The following is a 19,722-nucleotide window of genomic DNA, read 5'->3' on the forward strand; positions in this document are numbered from 1 at the left end:
GCCTAGAGTACTACCTAGGTTTTGCCCCTTGCATGTCTATCATCTTCTTCTTCACCCTCCCAGAATCACGCGCACGCGCAGGATCTCGATCCCCACCACGCCACATCACTAGTACTATACCTTTCTCTCCTCACCCCATCCGGCCGCGCGCCGCATCGTTCCTTCCAAAGCGCTCGCCCTCTCCCCCGAAAACCTCAAGCGCAGTTGCATCCGCCATACACCTAAATCCATCTTCACGTGATGGATTATTCTAGGCTTTGCCGGGGCGGTGGGGACGGCCACTGGGAGGCTCTCACCGGCGACAACATCGACCTCATCGCTGCGCATCTGGACGTTACCTACACCGTCCGACTTGCCGCATGTTCCAGGGAGCTCTACGACCAGATCAGAAAGGATGAAGGTAAGATGCACCATTGGGATGAACCCTGCCTGCTGATGCCTCCGCCTGCTTATTGGTTCGATGAACAGTGGGATGTGGCGAGAGCATCTCGTCTGCATGATACAGTGTACGACCTGGTGCCCCTCGACCATCCTCGCCGTTCTGTCGCCCTGCCATTCATGCACGACAGAAAATGGCTTGGCGCGAACGGCGACTGGATCGCCGCCGCCGATCATCATGGGTGCCAGTTCTCCCTCTTGAACGTCTACACCAAGCGACATATCCCCCTTCCATCCCTACCTGATCCGAAGATTGGTCATTATAGTGCTTCATATCAACCTGCTAATGATGTGTACTATGTTTTCTGGGGTCGAGCAATTAATTTGTTGAAGATTGTAATCTGCCGAGTGCCCACAAAAGGGGGGAGGTACGCAGATTACAAGCTCATCGCCTTGTTCGACAAAAGGATTTTCTACCTTGAAGGGGGTGGCGACTGGAGAATGCTGGAGAACCCTACACCTGAACAACATTTTCGACGTTCTGTGATGCCATTGAACTCGGTGGCCACGTTTTTGTGGTGGACGAAATTTACGGCTCCACGTACTGTTGGGACACCGCAAATGGTATTTTTCCAGTCCTTATGTTGCATTGCGTGATACACTACCTTAATCAATGAAGTTATTCATGAACTACCTTGTTTATATTTTACCTTTCATAAATGACTTAATGATCAAACCCCCTTTTGCTGAATATGAATGAACCGTTGCTTGCAATGAATTAGTACTAATTAGTCACCAATAAACATAGTATGCTCAGTATGTGATTGCATTCCTGAATTAGTATTCTACGCCACTGCAGAATATGGATGTAATTAACCAGTATCTCAAAAGATAAGGTAGCACTATGAAGGCACCCTTTTTGATAACCTTTTACACCCATTGTTTCATATATAACTAATTGATTTTTGCTCCAAAAGGAGGATGAGAGACCCCCGCCATCTGCATCAGAGAGATGCATAAGGACTTTCATAAGTATATGACTTAACGATCACATCCTTTATCTGAATATGAATGAACTGTTGCTTGCAGTGAATTAGTAATAATCAGTCATCAGCAAACATAGTATACTCTGTATGTGAATGCATTCCTGAATTATTAACCAGTATCTCAAAAGATAAGGTAGCACTATGAAGGCACCCTTTTTGATAACCTTTTACACCCATTGTTTCATATATAAATAATTGATTTTTGCTCCAAAAGGAGGACGAGAGACCCCTGCCATCTGCATCAGAGAGATGCATAAGGACTTTCATAAGTATATGACTTAACGATCACATCCTTTATATGAATATCAATGAACCGTTGCTTGCAATGAATTAGTACTAATCAGTCATCAGCAAACATAGTATACTCCGTATGTGGATGCATTCCTGAATTAGTAACTCTATGCCACTGCAGAATATGATGTAATTAACAAGTATCTCAAATGTTAACGTAGCACAATGAAGGCACCCTTCTTGATTAACTTTGACACCCATTGTTTCATATAGCTAGTTGATTTTTGCTCGAAATAGAGGGCGAGGTACCCCGGCCTCTGCATCGAAGAGATGCATATGGCCGTTATTTAGTACTCCATCTCATGAAACATGTTGGAACTTTTTCTTACTTTTGATTTACTCCCTCCGTACCACCAAAAGTGTCATGAATCTGCCTTCTCCTTTTTCCCTTAGAAAAGTAACTCAATCAAAATCCAATTATTTACTAAACAAGAATGAAATACTTGTTATGCCTAATTTACTTAGTTTAACATGTACCTTTTATAATTATGTTCTTTATCCGGCTAGATTTTTCTTTGCCAAATTGCCCGAAGCTTATGCATATTTCAACCCCATCGTGGATGTTATGCATGTCATAACTCTATTCTTTTTTTCTATTAGCCTTTGTTTGGCAAGCTGCTTTAAGTTTCCCATGAAATGTTTAGTACTCTATCTAGAAAATTGAATGTTGAATTCATTCCAAAAAATCAACAAAATATGTACAAGGCGAGAACTTTTATATTTTTATATTACTAGTATGTATGCACGTCAAACCATTAAAGATTCTGTTTGATAATCAAAAGAATATTTATAGCACGCCTTTCGCAATTTTTGAAACAATATAAAAAATCTAAAAAAATAGATGTAGAGAATGTATTATTCTCCCAGAGTGTAAAATCTGAAATTGAGATACCCTATATTCGGGCCGCACAAAAATGAAAGAATCTGATAGATTTTGAAGTTATAAAATGTTGGAATATATATGTCAGATTTTTTGTTGTTGAAAAACCTTAAATATAAGATATTTTGATTTGGACATTTGAATGTTGGTAGAACACAACATTGTTGACACCCGTATTTAATCTCCGTTTTCTTTGGAACTTTAAAATGCAGCTCTCACAATTTTCAAAAACCATGCTACATGTAGCTCAAGCTATATTCATAGTTTTCGAAAGAAAATATTGCCAACAATGCATATATAAAATACGAAAACAAGAGTGGTCCTACAAAAAATGATGTTTCTTCCCATCAGTCGGCAAACGAAGGGAACAAATAAAAAATTAAAAATATGTGTACATCTAACACTCACTCGTTTCTTATCTACCTTTTCCTTTGATGTTTCCTTGAGAGTTGAGACCGTAAGAACCTTCCATTGATCCATGTAGCAGTGCTGAATAGTGATTTCTTTGAACGGGGTTGTTCCTATGCTTCAGGGGTTTCAGATATTTGGTCATTTTTTGGGGTAGACCCAAGGCTCACGTGATGGTTCTAAAATATTGTAGAGTTAGCTATGTGCACTCTTCACAGAGAATCCTGCTGTTGTGCACCGTTAGATTTAGCACTCCAAGGGTCATGATTGAAGCTCTATACTCAGTTTAAAACTGGACCAACTGGTAGATTGTATGTACTCCTATATTGTATACAAATATCTAATCACATACACCGTTGTTTCACTTAAGACAAAGGGAATTAACTACAACACATGACTTAAACTTAAGATGATATATATGTCAAAATTTGAATGTATCTATATGCTTTCACTATCTAGATACATCTGAATTTGGACAAATCTCAGACACTTTCGGTGGGACAGAGGTAGTATATAACTATGTATACACTAACTAGTGTCTAGTTTTGGCGAAGTTAAGACTAGTTTCCACTACTAGGAAAAAGCTTATAGGTGGAGGCAAAATGTGCCGGCGCACCACCTAGGACGTGCGCCGGTGGAAAGTGTTGCCGGCGCACCAGGAAGTCGCCGCGCCGGCGATGAAGGCATACTGCCAGCGCACCACCGAAGAAGACGCGCCGGGGAAAATTCCTGGCATGGGCTCGACCGATTCGGGCCAGGCCCAGGAAACGCTGCCGGCGCACCAGCCCAGGAGCACGCCGGCGGTAATTTCCTGTTGCCGGCGCGCTCCTGGGCTGGTGCGCCGGCAGCGTTTCCTGGGCCTGACCCGGAGCAACTATAGCCGGATGGGGTATATATTGCCGGCGCACCATGGTCCAGGTGTGCCGGCAATAACCTGGGAGTTATTTCAGCCACCAACCAGCACACTCACTCACACACACTCACTACACTCCACTTCTCCACACAAACCGAGCCTTCTCCCAACCCAGCTCATTTTTGCCTATTCCTATCCCCAATTTAGCTAATTTGACCAAACAAAATCATATTTTTTGAGCAAATCTTCCTTTCCAACATGCATCTCCCACATCCCCCTATGTAGATCTAGATCTACTATCCCGCATTGACCGCTCAATCTAGATCTAGATCTAGAAAGTCGGCTTCCATACGCCGTGGCCGCGGCGCGACGTCTCGATCTCGTTGACGAATATATCAAAAAAATAGGTGATTAATGAACAAATTGAGGAATGAAATCGATATATATTGGACATTTGAAGCAAAAGCTCGTGTGTGGCATATATATATATATATATATATATATATATATGTTGTGTTTGTGCTTGTGCTTGTGCTTGTGCTTGTGTGTGTTGGCGTTGAAAATGAGTTGCCAATGTTACGCCGAAATGTTGATTCTTTAAGTTTCCGTTTCGGCACATTTCTGGCGCTCCTATGTCCTACCGTGTAGGAAGGTCATGCCGAAATTTTCCGTGAAAACTACCGACGGATGCATGGTTCTAATCAATTATATAATCTTACCGTGCAGGCGATAATGGTTATCGAGATGAGTGAAAGCGTCGTGATGAGATATCTGAAACACGCGATCATCGACATGTATGAAAATAACCGCACGGATGTATTGTGTCCGTGCCGAAGATGCAAACGAGTGAAATGGTTTGACCCCTATTCAGGCAAATTGCAGGGGCACCTGCTCACTAATGGTTTCATGCATGGACACACTCAATGGATGAGTGATGATGGCGCGGAGGTCAATGGGGCGACGGCAGCAGGTGGTAATGGCCGGCAAGAAGGAGGGCATCATGATATTGATGATGATGAAGAGTTTGTCGCACAGGACGATAACCTTGACGACGACAATAACCTTGTCGAATAACCTTGACGACGACAATAACCTTGACGACGACGAAGAGGTGCCGCTAGCTTCAGTCGTGCGGGACCCTCATCTTCAAGATCTGCTTCTCGAAAAGACGAAAGGCGCCAAGCGGAAATCAAAGCTTGAGCAACTCGAGATAGACTCGAATACTCCATTGTACGACTCAGGTCGCGGGTTGGGGGAGTCTCGCTTGAGAGTAGCTCTCGATGTGCTGCAGATGAAGGCGAAACACGGATGGACGGACACAAGCGTCGACGACATCCTGGAATACGTGAAAGATCTCCTTCCTACCGGGAACACGTGTCCTGGTAGTCTAGCCGAGGCCAAGAGAATCACGTGCCCTCTCGACTTACCCCACGAAAAGTATCACGCCTGCATCAACGACTGTATCATGTATCGCAAGGAGCACATGGACAAGACCAAATGTCTTGTGTGTGACACTGAACGGTACAAGAAAGGGAAGAATAAAGCTCCTCAGAAAGTTGTGTGGTACTTCCCGCTCGCCCCCCGGCTTCAACGGTTCTACGCGGACCGCAAGGAAGCAAAGCTCATGCGCTGGCACGCTGAAAGAAAGGAGGCAGTGTTGAATGATGAAGAGCGGATTGAGCACCCAGTGCTGACGCACCCTTCGGATGCAAGTCAGTGGAAAGCATTAGACAATGAATTCGGAAGTTTTGGGGCAGATCCCAGAAACATCAGGTTGGGTGCGAGCACGGACGGATTCAATCCGTTCGGAAACCAAAGCAGCACACATAGCACATGGCCTGTGTTTGTATGGATCTACAACCTCCCGCCTTGGCTGTACATGAAGAGGAAGTACATACAGATGAGTATGCTAATTCAAGGGCCGACACAGCCAGGAAACGATATCAACATGTATCTCGAACTATTAAAGGAGGAGCTTGAAACATTGTGGGTGGAGGAAGGGGTAGATACATGGGACGCCGTCACGGAAGGATATTTCCCTTTGAGAGCCGCGTTGATCACGACGGTGCAGGACTACCTCGGATACGGTTACATTTCGTGCCAGGTGTGCCATGGACACAAGGCATGTGTCAGGTGCATGGAAGAGACGATGTTTTTGCAGCTTGGTAAGGATCCCGGCTCTTCGAAAACAGTTTACATGGGCATCGAAGGTGGCTACACAAGACTGACCCGTGGAGAAGGCGTGGAGATCTGTTCGATGGTACAAATGAACCCCGAGGACCTCCACGTAAGAAGAGCAGTGAAGAGATCGATACATTACTGAAAGGTTGGAAGGAGTGCCCTGCGCCGGGAAATATTCGTCAAAAGCCTGGAGAGAAGAAGAAGAAAAAGGAAACGACACCGCTCATTGGTGTATGGAAAAGGAGGTCCGTGTTTTGGGACTTGCCGTACTGGAAAATTCTCGATACACCTCACTACCTTGATGTCATGCATATTACAAAGAACGTGTGCGAGAGCTTGCTTGGCACTCTTCTCAACATGCCGGACCGGACCAAAGATGGGCCGAAAGCAAGACATGACCTGAAAGTTTTGGGCATCAGGGAAGAGCTTCAGATCCCGGCGGCCCAAGAGGGATAGTCAGAGGAGGAGGCGGACGGCGGTCAGAAGTGCAAAAGGATTAAGCAACCAGACTATTACTGTCCCCCCTCCTGCTTCACTTTTAGTCCGGCTGAGGTCGATCAATTTTTCAATTGACTTCTAGGAGTCAAAGTGCCCTTCGGTTACTCCGGGATAATAAGCAGATACATGGACCCCAAGAAACGAAACTTCAGCGGCATGAAGTCTCATGACTATCACGCGATGATGACACAGATTCTTCCGGTTGCAATCCGAGGTATAATGGATGACCATGTCCGTGCAACGCTGACTGGGCTCTGTAACTTCTTCGACGTCATAACTCGGAAGTCGATAAGCGTGAAGAAACTCGCAAGGCTCCAGGAAGAGATCGTGGTGATCCTATGTGAGCTTGAGATGTACTTCCCGCCTGCATTCTTTGACGTGATGGTCCATCTGTTGGTCCATATCATGGATGATATCATCAGTCTAGGGCCGGCATTCTTGCACAACATTATGCCGTTTGAAAGAATGAATGGGGTCATTAAAGGATACGTTCGTAACAGGTCACATCCGGATGGAAGCATCGTCCAGGGCTGGCTCACCGAAGAGTGCATCTCTTTCTACACGAGTTATCTAGACATCGAGGACCCTGTTGGTTTGCCTCAAAACAAGAACCTCCGCAGGTTCGAGGGAGTAGGCCACAAAAATGGAAGGAAGGAACTGCACGTGCACATGTCTGGTCGGACTTCCGACTTTGACAGGGCCAACTTAGTAGCTTTACAACACATTGACTTGATCGATCCTTGGTTGAAAGAGCACAAAACCATGATAGAGAACAGTGGCAAGCCGATGATGATGGAAGCAGAAATATACAGAGAGCACAACTCCTCTTTCGCGCGCTGGTTCAAAGACCACATTGATGCTAATCCCCCACCAATGGATTCTAACAAGGATAAACTAGTATTGGCCTTGTCACATGGCCCCGCGCCCAACATCATGACTTACCAAGCGTACGATATCAACGGGTACACATTCTACACGGAACAAAAAGACAAGAACAGTGTGTACCAGAACTCAGGGGTAACGATGGATTCCTGGACGGGTGACGTAAAGACTAGATACTACAGAAGAATCGAGGAAATCTGGGAGCTTAGCTACGCTGGGGAGAAAGTGACGATGTTCCGTATCAGATGGGCTAAGAGCGTCACAAAAGAAGACCGGTATTTCACCACCATGTTTCTACCCGAAGCCAACAAATCAAAGTCCACGAACGCCACTGCGCAGAATGAGCCATGGGTACTGGCAGAACACGTGCACCAATGCTTCTTCATAACCGACCCATCCAGGCCTAGCCGTGTTATCGTGAGGAGAGGCAAGAGGACCATCGTCGGAATGGATGGAGTCGCCAACGAGGAAGACTTCGAAGGACAAGTTGGAGACCCAATGATGGAAGAATCCAAGGACGAAGACACAACATACACCACAAGAAGAAGCAGGACCACGCTACCGAGGTCAGGTCGACCCTTCAAAAGAAGAAGTCACGACACAGGGCTAAATTATTCAACGACGAGCCAGAAAAGCAAGAAGAAAGTGAAACACTCTTCTCAATCGATGATGTAAAACTTTATTTGCAATCTATAACTCATATTTTGTGTAATTCATAACTACTCATATGGTCATGGCCAATATTTTATGTATGACTAATTAATATTGTGTTGGTCAATATTTTGTGTATGTATATATAACTCATATATATATATCTTCATGTTTTTACATAACTCATGCATATATATTGCTTTATTATTATCTTGAAAAGATAAGAAAAATAAAATAGTACGGTATTTGGGGTAAAAGAAAAGAAACATACAATAAAGAGAAAAGAAATAAATAAATAAACATGTCCCACATCCTTATTGCATACTATTAAACACATGTCCCAGGTTACAGCTGTGCCAGGCTTATGGCCGGCGCACCAGGCTTATTAATTCGCCGGGGGTATACTTGTCCCCGGCGAACCAGGTATGTGGTGCGCCGGCAATAAGCCTGGCACAGCTGTTATTAGGACTTAACCGTTTTATCCCTTCCTTCTCCCCACAGCCACATCTCAACCCCCACCGTCGAGCGCCGCCGGCCAGATCGAGTTCTGTCGCCACCCCAACTCCCCCTCTCGAGCGCCGCCGTTCTGCCCCGCCACCGTCCTCCACCATCCCCTCGACCATCCCCCACCACCTTCCCCGTACGCCGCCGCGGAAGACCCGTGGAGAAGGAGGAGCCGCGCGCCATTGGAGAAGAAGGTTGCCCGCGCGCGTACCAGGGGACGTCGGCGCCACCGTTGGAGAAGAAGTCGCCAACCACGGTGAGCTTCCCTCTCCCCTTCCCTCTTCCCTTCCCTCTCCCCTTCCCTCTCCCCTTCCCTCCCCCTTCCCTCTCTGTTTAGGGTTCTTCCTCATCTCCGGTGACCCAAGCCACCAACATGAATTGCTAGATGCTCTCTGGTTAGGGTTCTTCCTCGTCTCCGGTTAATTTCTAGGGTTAAAGAATGGCATCAGTATATCATGGATGATTACCTTTGGTTAACACTGCAAGAATGGCATCAGTAAAATTTAATTCGTGTTTAATACCCTGGTTCATTTAGCTAAAATGCAAGAATGGCATCAGTAAAATTTAATTCGTAGTTCATACCCTGGTTCATGGATGATTACCTTTGGTTAACATTGCAAGAAATACAAATTTTAGCAATTCTCTGGTTTAAAATGAATGATGAAATGATGTTAGCAATTCTCTGGTTCATAAAAAGAACAAGTGTTCTCTGGTTTGAAAAAAGAAAAGAAATGTGTTATCTGGTTTGAAATTTAGTTCATTTAGCTAGGCTCCTATTGTTTTATATATTGATCAAAATAAAAATGACCCCGGGCAGAGAGCTTCACTATGAGGATAACAATGTAAATGCTACTGGTGGTATTTAGTTCATATAGTTTTGCATTGCATTGCCTTCATATGTAAAATGACCCCTGGTTGCATTGCATTGCATTCATATAGTTCTCTGGTTTAAAAATGCTACTGCATTTATTCTCTGGATCAATGGATCAAAAAAGAAAGAATGCTACTGGGCTCCTTTGGTTCTGTAAACATAATTTGAGAAGTATAAATACTGGGCCAGATTTGATGTCAACTTGTACACAATGGGTGGGGATGGAAGTGCTCCAAACAACCAGGTAGCTAGGTAGCTAGGCAGTAGGGTTTTTTGGTTATGCTACTGCCAATTCATATAAATTACAGTAACAATTAAGGTCTCTGGTTTGAAACTAAACCAATTTTAACATAAATGCAAAATGCAATGCTTATGCTACTAACATATATATGAAATGCTCATGCTTATGGCACTGCACACTTGCTTATGCTACTACCATATATATAAAATGATGTAGTAGGTTTAAATGATATAGCAATCAAGTTGAAAATGAACTTTATATATGTTGGCTTAGTTGGTTTAGATGAAATGCAAATGAAGTAGCTAGCTAGGTTCATGTTTCTTAGGTATGTTCATCCCCTGGCATAGTTCTCTGGTTTAGGATTTAAAATGCAGCAGGTGTAGTTGCTTGTTTAGGACAAATGATAAATAAGCAAGGCATAATTTCACAGAGTGACTTCTCAGCTGGGTTTTGGTCTCGCTGTCTGTTTTGGTGAATTTAGATTTTATCTGCTAGTAGTGCTGCAAGGTTGCAATTACTTATGTACATGCACACTTGCTTTAAATTTTCATGATATGCAGTACATGTAGATGTAGGCTACCTCTTCCTAGCAGTGCAGCCTAAATTAGATGTAGGTTCTCCTTGTTTTTTTAATTTGGAGGTTCAGTGTTGAATTACTCAATCCTGTTCAATACGTTTTGTTGTCTTGTCTTCAGTTATGCTACAAGGCACCAGGGCATGTTCTCCCTTCTTCAATCTGTTGAAGTTTCAATTTATGATGCCATCATGCTACTGTAGTTGATATATGTGAATGCTGCTATTATGCTGCTGCTATATATGCATGCTGCTGTGCATGCTGCTGTCATTTCCATTACAGGGATTTTGCTATGTATGATATCTGTGATGAAGCTGCTGCTCTCATGCTGTCAGTTCCAAAATTTTGCTATGTATGATATATGTGAATTGCATTTCTGTTACAGGGATTGAGTTGCTATTGAGTGCCGGAATGTCGATTCATTTCTGTTCCGGCAATTCTAGCACTCGGCATGAACAATTTTTAGCAAAGGTCATGCCGAATTTTTCCGTGAATTCTAACACTTTTTCATCTTCTATTAGTGCAAGCCACCATGGCGTCTCAAGAACAGTTAGAGGAGCACTACAATAGGCACTTCTTTAGGACGGAGGAGGATGCCGAGGCCGCTGGTGTTGGCGGCGACGAGGACCATGAGATGGAGGATGCCGCTGGGGGTAGTGCCGACGAGCCAAGCGGCAACGAGGCAAGCGGCGCCGCCGGGGGTAGTACCTACAAGCCTAGCGGCGATGAGGCAACCGGCGCCGCCGGGGGTGGCGGCGAGACAAGCGGCGACGATCCTAGCAGCGCCGCCGGGAGTAGTGGCACCGGGACAAGTGGTTCCAAGAGGCCGCGGAAGGGAAGGCGCCAAAACACGGTCGCCATCGGTAGAGACACAATCAAATAGGTGGACCCCGCCAGTGGTTTGCCGGTGGAGCCTAAGGATGTTGCCAAGGGGTACGGCAACCAACTCGCATGTATCCTCCGAGAGGTCATCAATCTCAACGAGACGGATCTCCGAGCTGAGAACAAAGCGCATTTTGCGAGCCCAGCTCATTGCGAGGTTGCACTCACGATACAAGTTCCTAGGCGACTACGCCTCCACTCATCAAACCAAGAACATTGTGAACTCACAAGCCCTCCTGAAGTTCACCAAACACCTCAGCAGCTATAAGTACATGGTGCGGAAGCTGATTGCTGAGGGCAAAGGTTTCGAAGAGGTTCACTCTGCCTTTCCGCATGTCTCCCAGGCGGACTTTGATGCTTTTGTGGCCAATGAAGAGCTACAAGCGACCAAGAATCGCAAGTTGTGGGGGAAGGAAATGCGGGAGCTTAACATCGGCAACGACAACCTTGGGAGCCGTGGGTACGAGGGAAAGGAGCAATATTGGGCGAAGGAGGACAAGGCGTATGTAAATGCCGGCATTGAGAACCCCTGGCTCAAGTACAAGGACCCGCTTGAAAGAAGATTCATCAGGTCCCGGTACCATAAGAAGAAACTAACCGGGGAACTTGTCACGGACCCCAAGGTCGTAACCGACATAATTTGGTTCACGAACGACAAGAAGGTCCTGTCGTTGGAGAAAAAACTGGTAAGCAATTTACCGGTTTAATTAGATCAAGTATCGTTCATATAATAGTAGCAACATTTATAAATGGTTCGCGTTTCTTCCACAGGAAGAAGAAAGACAAAAACTTTCTCAATGTGACGAAGGCTCCTCGTCCCAGGCGTCGACGGGCAGGGTAGCCTGGGACAAGCCTCTCGTACGGGCGCTAAACATCGTAATGAGCATTCACCTACGAGAAGGCCGCATAGAGGCCGTGTGGCTGGCGCCGGTACAGGCTACAAGCATGGTCACTACGGCTTGTCGTCTGCGGCCGATAAAAATGCGCGCAATGAGAGGAAGCAGCGGGAGGCGGAGGAAATGAGGGAGTCAATCCTAGCCCAAGTCCAAGCTGGTTTGGTACCGCAACTGGTACCGCAACTCAAAGCTACACTCATACCTGAAGTCAAAGCTGAAGTCGCCGCTTCAGTCCAAGCAGATTTCAACGCTCTACACGCGTGGTATGAGGGTGGAAAACAAGCCCCCCCCCCCCCCCCCCGAAAATGCAAGTGGTTAGCTTCGACGGCAGCAACTCGATGGCGCCGCAGTCTGCCGGCAATGACAATGTTATAATGGAGACTCCTCCGGCCGCCGGCAATGTCGCTGGTGCTAGGGATTCACCGTCCATGCCGGGTAGCAGCCCCTCCGTCACTTGCACGCCCACCGCCGCATGTGCCGGCCCGTCGACATTAGCCGAGCTCAACGCCCTCACGGTAATTAACTAATGTGTACATCAAGTTAATATATTAGTTTCGTCATCCTTTCCCTCTCTCTAACGCCATACACATGTTCTCGCAGGCGCTCTCAACGCCATGCACCTTCCTGATGAGAGTAAACGACGAACTCAAAGACGTCGCGAGGGGGTCCATCCTTCGGCCCCTGGATAAGAAGTGGCACACACAAGATATGGAGGATGACGTTTACCGGGTTGAAGTGGATCGGGCGTTACCGGGCTATGAGGATTTGTTTCCTCCTAATCAACCGCATGGTGCCGATGACGATAGCCCGTTGAATCTGGCCTCACTGAAGGGTTGGGTACTGCTATGGCCGAAGACCCTAATTCGGATCAACACCTACTCGGGGTCGACGACAAGCAAAGACAAGCACCTTGCAGCGCCACAGGTCAGCGTCCCTCCACGACAGCCAGCGGCGCCGGTGGTCATCGCTCCACCACAACGGCCAGCTGTGCCAGAGGTCAGCGCCCCACCACAACGGCCAGCTGCGCCGGTGGTCAGCGCCCCACCACAACAGCCAGCGGCGCCAGAGGCCGAGGAATACGAACGTGAGGACTTCCAATGGGATATTCCTACGTCTTCACAAGTTGTCCATGAGGATGCGCCGGCCTCGAAACATGGGTGCTCCAAGAAGCTATTCGATTCTCAAGAAACGGCTGAGGAGGAAAATCCTGAGGAGGTCGCCACCGCCACCGTTAAAAAGATGCTGAGCCCAAACACACTCCGTGCTACGGCCAATACGGCGATGGATGGTCCAGTACTACAACCCAAGAAGAGGAAGCGGCCAAATAAGAAGGATGCCAAATACAAGGCGGCGGCCAAATCCAAGGACAAGGTCCCACTCCTTGACAAGTTGCCAAACAATTGGCGACCTCTCCATCACTTGGGTGAACAGATGCTGCCGGAGCATGTCATCAAGAGACTCACCGCGGATATGGCGAGCTTGCATAACCAAGTCCTCTATTTGGAGAAGCAGCTTCTCAAATCAAAAGATCCTAGTTACCCTCTCTTTGTGGCGAAGGTGCCAACTGGCATGAACTTCGTCGAGAAGTACCCCGCGGACTTGTGCTTCCTCCGGTTCAATGACATCTTCAGCATCTTTCGCATGCAAATGCTCCACTTTAGTGTGGTTCGCCTAGTTGCTCTTAGCTTGTCTTCCCAGATCGTTAAGGAGGGGACGCCGACCATCGCGATAATGGACCCCTTCTATATGCGGGAGAGCATCATCTGCAACCCTAGGGATCGGGCGATTGCCACCCGGCAGGTCGAGGATTTCATGCTGGCGAACATTAAGAAGGGCGCCATTCTCATCCCTTACTTCCCCGAGTAAGTAATCACTCGCTAGTCCCCATCACCATTCTATCCTATATCTCCATTTGCATTTCCAAAGGTTAATCCGTGTGTTTTCCGCAGAGACATGTACTGCACCCTCATCGTCGTGCACCCGCAACACTCGCATGCAGTCTATCTCGACTCGGGTAGGGACAAGAAGAAAGACTACACCCACATCAGGGCCCTTCTCAATGATGCTCTCACCGTCTTCGCCAACAAGGCAGGCCCCCTCAAAGTAGAGAGGAAATCCCGAGGAGGCTTGGTCTTAACCCACACAACCAACTTCCCCTGCCTCAGGCAGTCGAAGGAAGACAATGGGATGGACGTGTGGTACGCCATCCTTCAGATGCAGGAGTACGTAAAGTACACAGATGACATGTTGCTGCCAGAGAGTCTCAGAAACAGGTTTGCAAACATGGCGAATGCCCCTGATAGAGAGATTAGAAAGAACTGGGGTCGCATCCAGCAGTTCATTTGCATGATAATCGTGCAGGATGTCAACACTAGGTCTGGCGAGTTCTTCTACGGCTATGGTCTACCACCTAATGACGAGATAGAACTCCGCTTGGAGATGTCGTGTGATGAGAGGCCGTTCAACTCGTTTGAGGGCTGCCGTCCATTCCCCCCTAGGCGTACAACCTGATCCTACGACGGGAACACTATTGCTAAAGCTTGAACGATATGTCTTTGAACTTCCGTATTGTAATAATTGCTACATATTCCCATAGAATCGACTTGTTGCTTTTATTTAGTTGTATGGATGTGCATGTGAACATGTGTCTATAGTTTCATTTACTTTGCTATATATTTCAAGATTATGGCGTAGATACCTTAATAATTATTTGCATTTACTCGACCCCTACTTGCCTCGTATTTGGAGTTCGCCGATGATTAGAATGTTTGGTCACTCGTACACTCGGGGGTGGAGCTAGTGAGCCTTGGTGCGATGGCCACAAGTATCAATCTATTGTGCATCCTACCTAGCCTCACTGACTCCATCCCTGGATGTTAATATGTGTTTCGACCGACAAAGTATGAGGCACGCTATTTAATTCGTACTACTTGTCTTTTATTTGAGTTCGCACTTCTTAATTGCATTGGCCGATGATTAAAATGTTTGGTCACTTGTACACTCCGGGGTGGGGCCAGTGAGGCTTGGTGTGATGGCCACAAATATCAATCTATTGTGCATCCTACCTAGCCTCGCTGACCCCATCCCTGTATGTTATTATTTATTTCGACCAACAAAGTATGAGGCACATGCTATTTAGTTCATACTACTTGTCTCTTATTTGAGTTGGCACTTGTTCATTGCATTGGTACTAACGTTTTACTTGTCTTGTGTGCATGGAGATGCCGACGACATATGTCGTGTACAAGGGGAGGGTTCCTGGAGTCTACGACGACTGGGAGGACTGTCGGAGACAGGTGCACCGTTTCAGCGGCAACAGTTACAAGGGATACCCTACTAGGGTGGAGGCGGAAAGAAGATACGCCCGTTATCTAGCGGGAGAGATGAGGGACATGAGGAGGAACCGGATGAAGACCATGGCCTTCGTGATGATGGTCATCGTGACCATGTTGGTCATGTTCTATGTGATTGTAGTTTAGGTTAGGAGCTACATTGTGAGGTGTATAATGACACTTGCGACGACTATGTACCGAGACTTCTAACTTTGTGAAACTTCGTCCTTCGGTGTTGCATATGCACATGTGTTGTATGAATAACCATTCTGGAACGAGACTTGTGTATTTGTGTATTGATACCAAAATGATACTTGACTCTCTTTGTGCTTCTCATATTGCATGTGCTGCTATACAAATATGAACTGTTGTATAAATTTGCAAATATGCATTGTAATAAGCTGGAAAAAGGCTATAAAATTGTATTTTCGACTGCTACTGCCGGCGAACCTACATTACCTACTGCCGGCGCAAGAAGCACGCGCCAGTGCTGGCATCCCTACTACCGGTGCAGCAACAAGTGCGCTGGTGGAATATGGTAGTTGCCGGCGAATCAGGACCGGTGCGCCGGCAGTAGCTGCCTTACCGCCGGCGAACATCAAGGCGCGCCGGCAATGAGCTGTTATCACCGGCCCGTTCGCACCGGCGGGCTTAGGTGCGCCGGCAATAAGCCTATTTGGTGCGTCGGCTGTAGGCCTTTCCCTTATAGTGTTCGTGGGATGGATGCAGTATAACTGATATATTGGACACTCGATTTGAACACATGAATGACCAATGTCCTTAGCTTACATAGTCGTATTTATACTGTGAGCATGAACGATGAACAGTGCTGCTGTTTGAATATGGTTGCCAGTAACACCCTATTCATCTCCATTTCTAATATTGCAGAAAACCTGATGCTCGCGTTTTTAATCCCGGCACCGGTGGTGGATGATCAGCAGTACGCGTGGTTCCTCGCTCCATCTGCTGATGGCAAGCGATTGATGATCATCCTTACAGTAAACAACATTGGGATTGCCAATGCTAAAGTACCTCCTGACATTCCCTATGCTGCTAATGGGCTTCAGCTACGGCAGTATCCTCCTCACTACAAGAAAAGTTGCCATGGCCGACGAAGTTGAAGTCGCGCCGTGGTTGCTGGTGCACCATGGCCGACGATTTTTGGTCCCTCCGTGGTTCATGTCAAAACTTTTTTTTTCTCGTTTTTGAGGCCACCTAGCCCGACGAAAGCGGCCAAAACGTCGCGTATGGTGGCCCGGGACGTGGTGCATCGCGAATTCTCGGGTTCGCCGGCCGAGTCAACGCAAATCCGCACCGCCCAGGGATGTAGGGCCCAGATGGCAGCCTCTCTAGCATTGTTTTTTTTCTCGATCGCGCCATCTCGTTCAACGCTCTCCGATCGAGCCGTTTACGATGCAGGATCATGGTTCCCGCATGTCATCCTCTATGAACCAAAATTCCTTCTTTTCTTGGATTTTTTTGACCCCCTGATTTCTGGCTACTTCCTTTTTCTTTTGATCCCGTGCCGCCTTGGAAACGTTGAGACCGCTGCAGCTAAATGGGACCCGCATGTCATCCTCTATGAGCTATCAACTTTCTTTTCTTGGAGTTATTTTTGGCACCTTATATTTGGTCACTTGCCTTTTTCTTTCGATCCCCTGCCGCCTCTCAAACGGTGATACCGCTGATGCTAAATGGGACCCGCATGTCATCCTCTATGTACTATAAAACTTTCTTTTCTTGGATTATTTTTGGCACCTCATATTTGGTCACTTGCCTTTTTCTTTTGATCCCCTGCCGCCTCTCAAACGGTGATACCGCTGCTGCTAAATGGGACCCGCATGTCATCCTCTATGGACTATAAAACTTTCTTTTCTTGAATTATTTTTGGCTCCTGATATTTGGTCACTTGCCTTTTTCTTTCGATCCCCTGCCGCCTCTCAAACAGTGAGACCGCTGCAGCTAAATGGGACCCGCATGTCATCCTCTATGAGCAATCAACTTTCTTTTCTTGGAGTTTTTTTTGGCACCTCATATTTGGTCACTTGCCTTTTTCTTTCGATCTCATGCCACGTTTGAAACGTTGAGGAACCTGCTGGCTCATGGGACCCACATGTCATCCTCTATGTGCTATAAAAGTTTCCTTTGTTGGATTTTTTTTGACCCTCTGATTTTTGGCTTGCCTTTTTCTTTTGATCCCCTGCCCCCTTTGAAACGTTGAGTAAGCTGTTGGCTCAAGGGACCCGCATGTCATCCTCTATGTCCATCAACTTTCTTTTCTTGGATTTTTTTTCACCCCCTAATTACTAGCTACTTTCTTTTTCTTTTGATCTCAAGCCGCATTACAAACATTGAGACCGCTACTGCAAAATGGGACCCACATGTCATCCTCTATGTACAATAAATCTTGGATTATTTTTGGCTCCTGATATTTGGCCACTTGCCTTTTTCTTTCGATCTCATGCCGCCTTTGAAACGTTGAGTAAGCTGCTGGCTCATGGGTCCCGCATGTCATCCTCTACGAACAATAAAAGTTTCCTTTCTTGGAGTTATTTTTTACCCCTAATTTCTGGCTATTTGCCTTTTTCTTTGATCCCCTGCCCCCTTTGAAACGATGAGGACGCTGTTGGCAGGTCGGTCCCACATGTCATCCTCTATGAACAATAAAAGTTTCCTTTGGTGGATTTATTTTTGACCCCTAATTAATTTCTGGCTATTTCCTTTTTTTCTTTTGATCCCCTGCCGCCTTGGAATTGTTGAGAATGCTGCTGCCTCATTTTCTTTTGGTCCCGTGCCGCCTTGGAAACGTTGAGACCGCTACAAAATGGGACCCGCATGTCATCCTCTATGTACAATAAAGTTTCTTTTCTTGGATTATTTTTGTCTCCTGATATTATGTCACTTGGCTTTTTCTTTCGATCTCATGCCGACTTTGAAACGTTGAGGATGCTGCTGCCTCATGGGTCCCGCATGTCATCCTCTCAGAACGATAAATGTTTTCTTTTCTTGTATTTTTTTACCAACTGATTTTTGGCTTTTTTTATTTTCGATCCCCTGCCGTCTTTGAAACGTTGACGACGCTGCTGGCTCATGGGTCCCCGATGTCAGCCTCCCCGTACAAGAAACATGTGATATTTTATTTTGCAGACAATAAACGTTGTATTTCGCTCTGAGCTATTGCAAACGAATAAATTAAATCTTTATATCTACATAAACAAACTTATATGTTGAATCTCCTTGTTTTTTTATTTTTGCGAAGCATAGGACTTTCCTGTTTTTTTTTTTTGAGAAAAATCCGACCTTTCCTGTTTTGGAGTGGGCTGAAATTGTACGAGTCAAAAGGCCCAGCAGGATAGTTCGAAGGCCCAGATGTCCAGATACAGCCCAATTGAAATCTTTCTTTTCTTGGATTTTTTTCACACCCTGATTTCTGGCTACTTCATTTTTCTTTCGGTCCTGTGCCGCCTTGGAAGCGTTGAGACCGCTGCTACAAAATGGGACCCGCATGTCATCCTCTATGTACAATAAAGTTTCTTTTCTTGGATTATTTTTGGCTCCTGATATTATGTCACTTGCCTTTTTCTTTCAATCTCATGCCGACTTTGAAACGTTGAGGAAGCTGCTGGCTCATGGGTCCCGCATGTCATCCTCTATGAACAATAAAAGTTTCCTTTGTTGGATTTATTTTTTTCCCCTAATTTCTAGCTATTTGCCTTTTTCTTTTGATCCCCTGCCCCCTTTTGAAACGATGACGACGCAGCTGGCAAGTCGGTCCCACATGTCATCCTCTATGAACAATAAAAGTTTCCTTTGATGGATTTATTTTTGACCCTAATTAATTTCTGGCTATTTCCTTTTTTCTTTTGATCCCCTGCCGCCTTGAAATAGTTGAGGATCTTCTTGCCTCATGGGTCCCGCATGTCATCCTCTCAGAAAGGTAAATGTTTCTTTTCTTGAATTTGTTTACCAACTGATTTTTGGCTTATTTTTTCTTTCAATCTCCTGCCACCTTTAAAACGTTGACGACGCTGCTGGCTCATGGGTTCCCAATGTCAGCCTCCCCATACTGCAAATCCTCTTTCTGCAAAGGTTGTATTTCTAGATAGATCAGGTGGATTCGAATCTGCCATGGTTCAGGCAGCTCAGGTAAGCCTTCTTGCACTGATTAATGGAAGTAGTGTATAGCAAGGTCAAGACATGTGGCTCGGTGTAATGAATCTATTTGAATCATGTTGTGGGTTCAATCTGATAGTTCTCTAACAGGTCAGCCAAAATAGAAATTAAGTTTTTTCTTAAACGGAAATGCAAATTAAGATGAACACAAACATTAGTTATCATAATAGCTGATCATACA

The sequence above is a fragment of the Lolium perenne genome, chromosome 4 (genome assembly GCF_019359855.2).
Source record: "Lolium perenne isolate Kyuss_39 chromosome 4, Kyuss_2.0, whole genome shotgun sequence".
Taxonomy (NCBI): domain Eukaryota; kingdom Viridiplantae; phylum Streptophyta; class Magnoliopsida; order Poales; family Poaceae; genus Lolium; species Lolium perenne.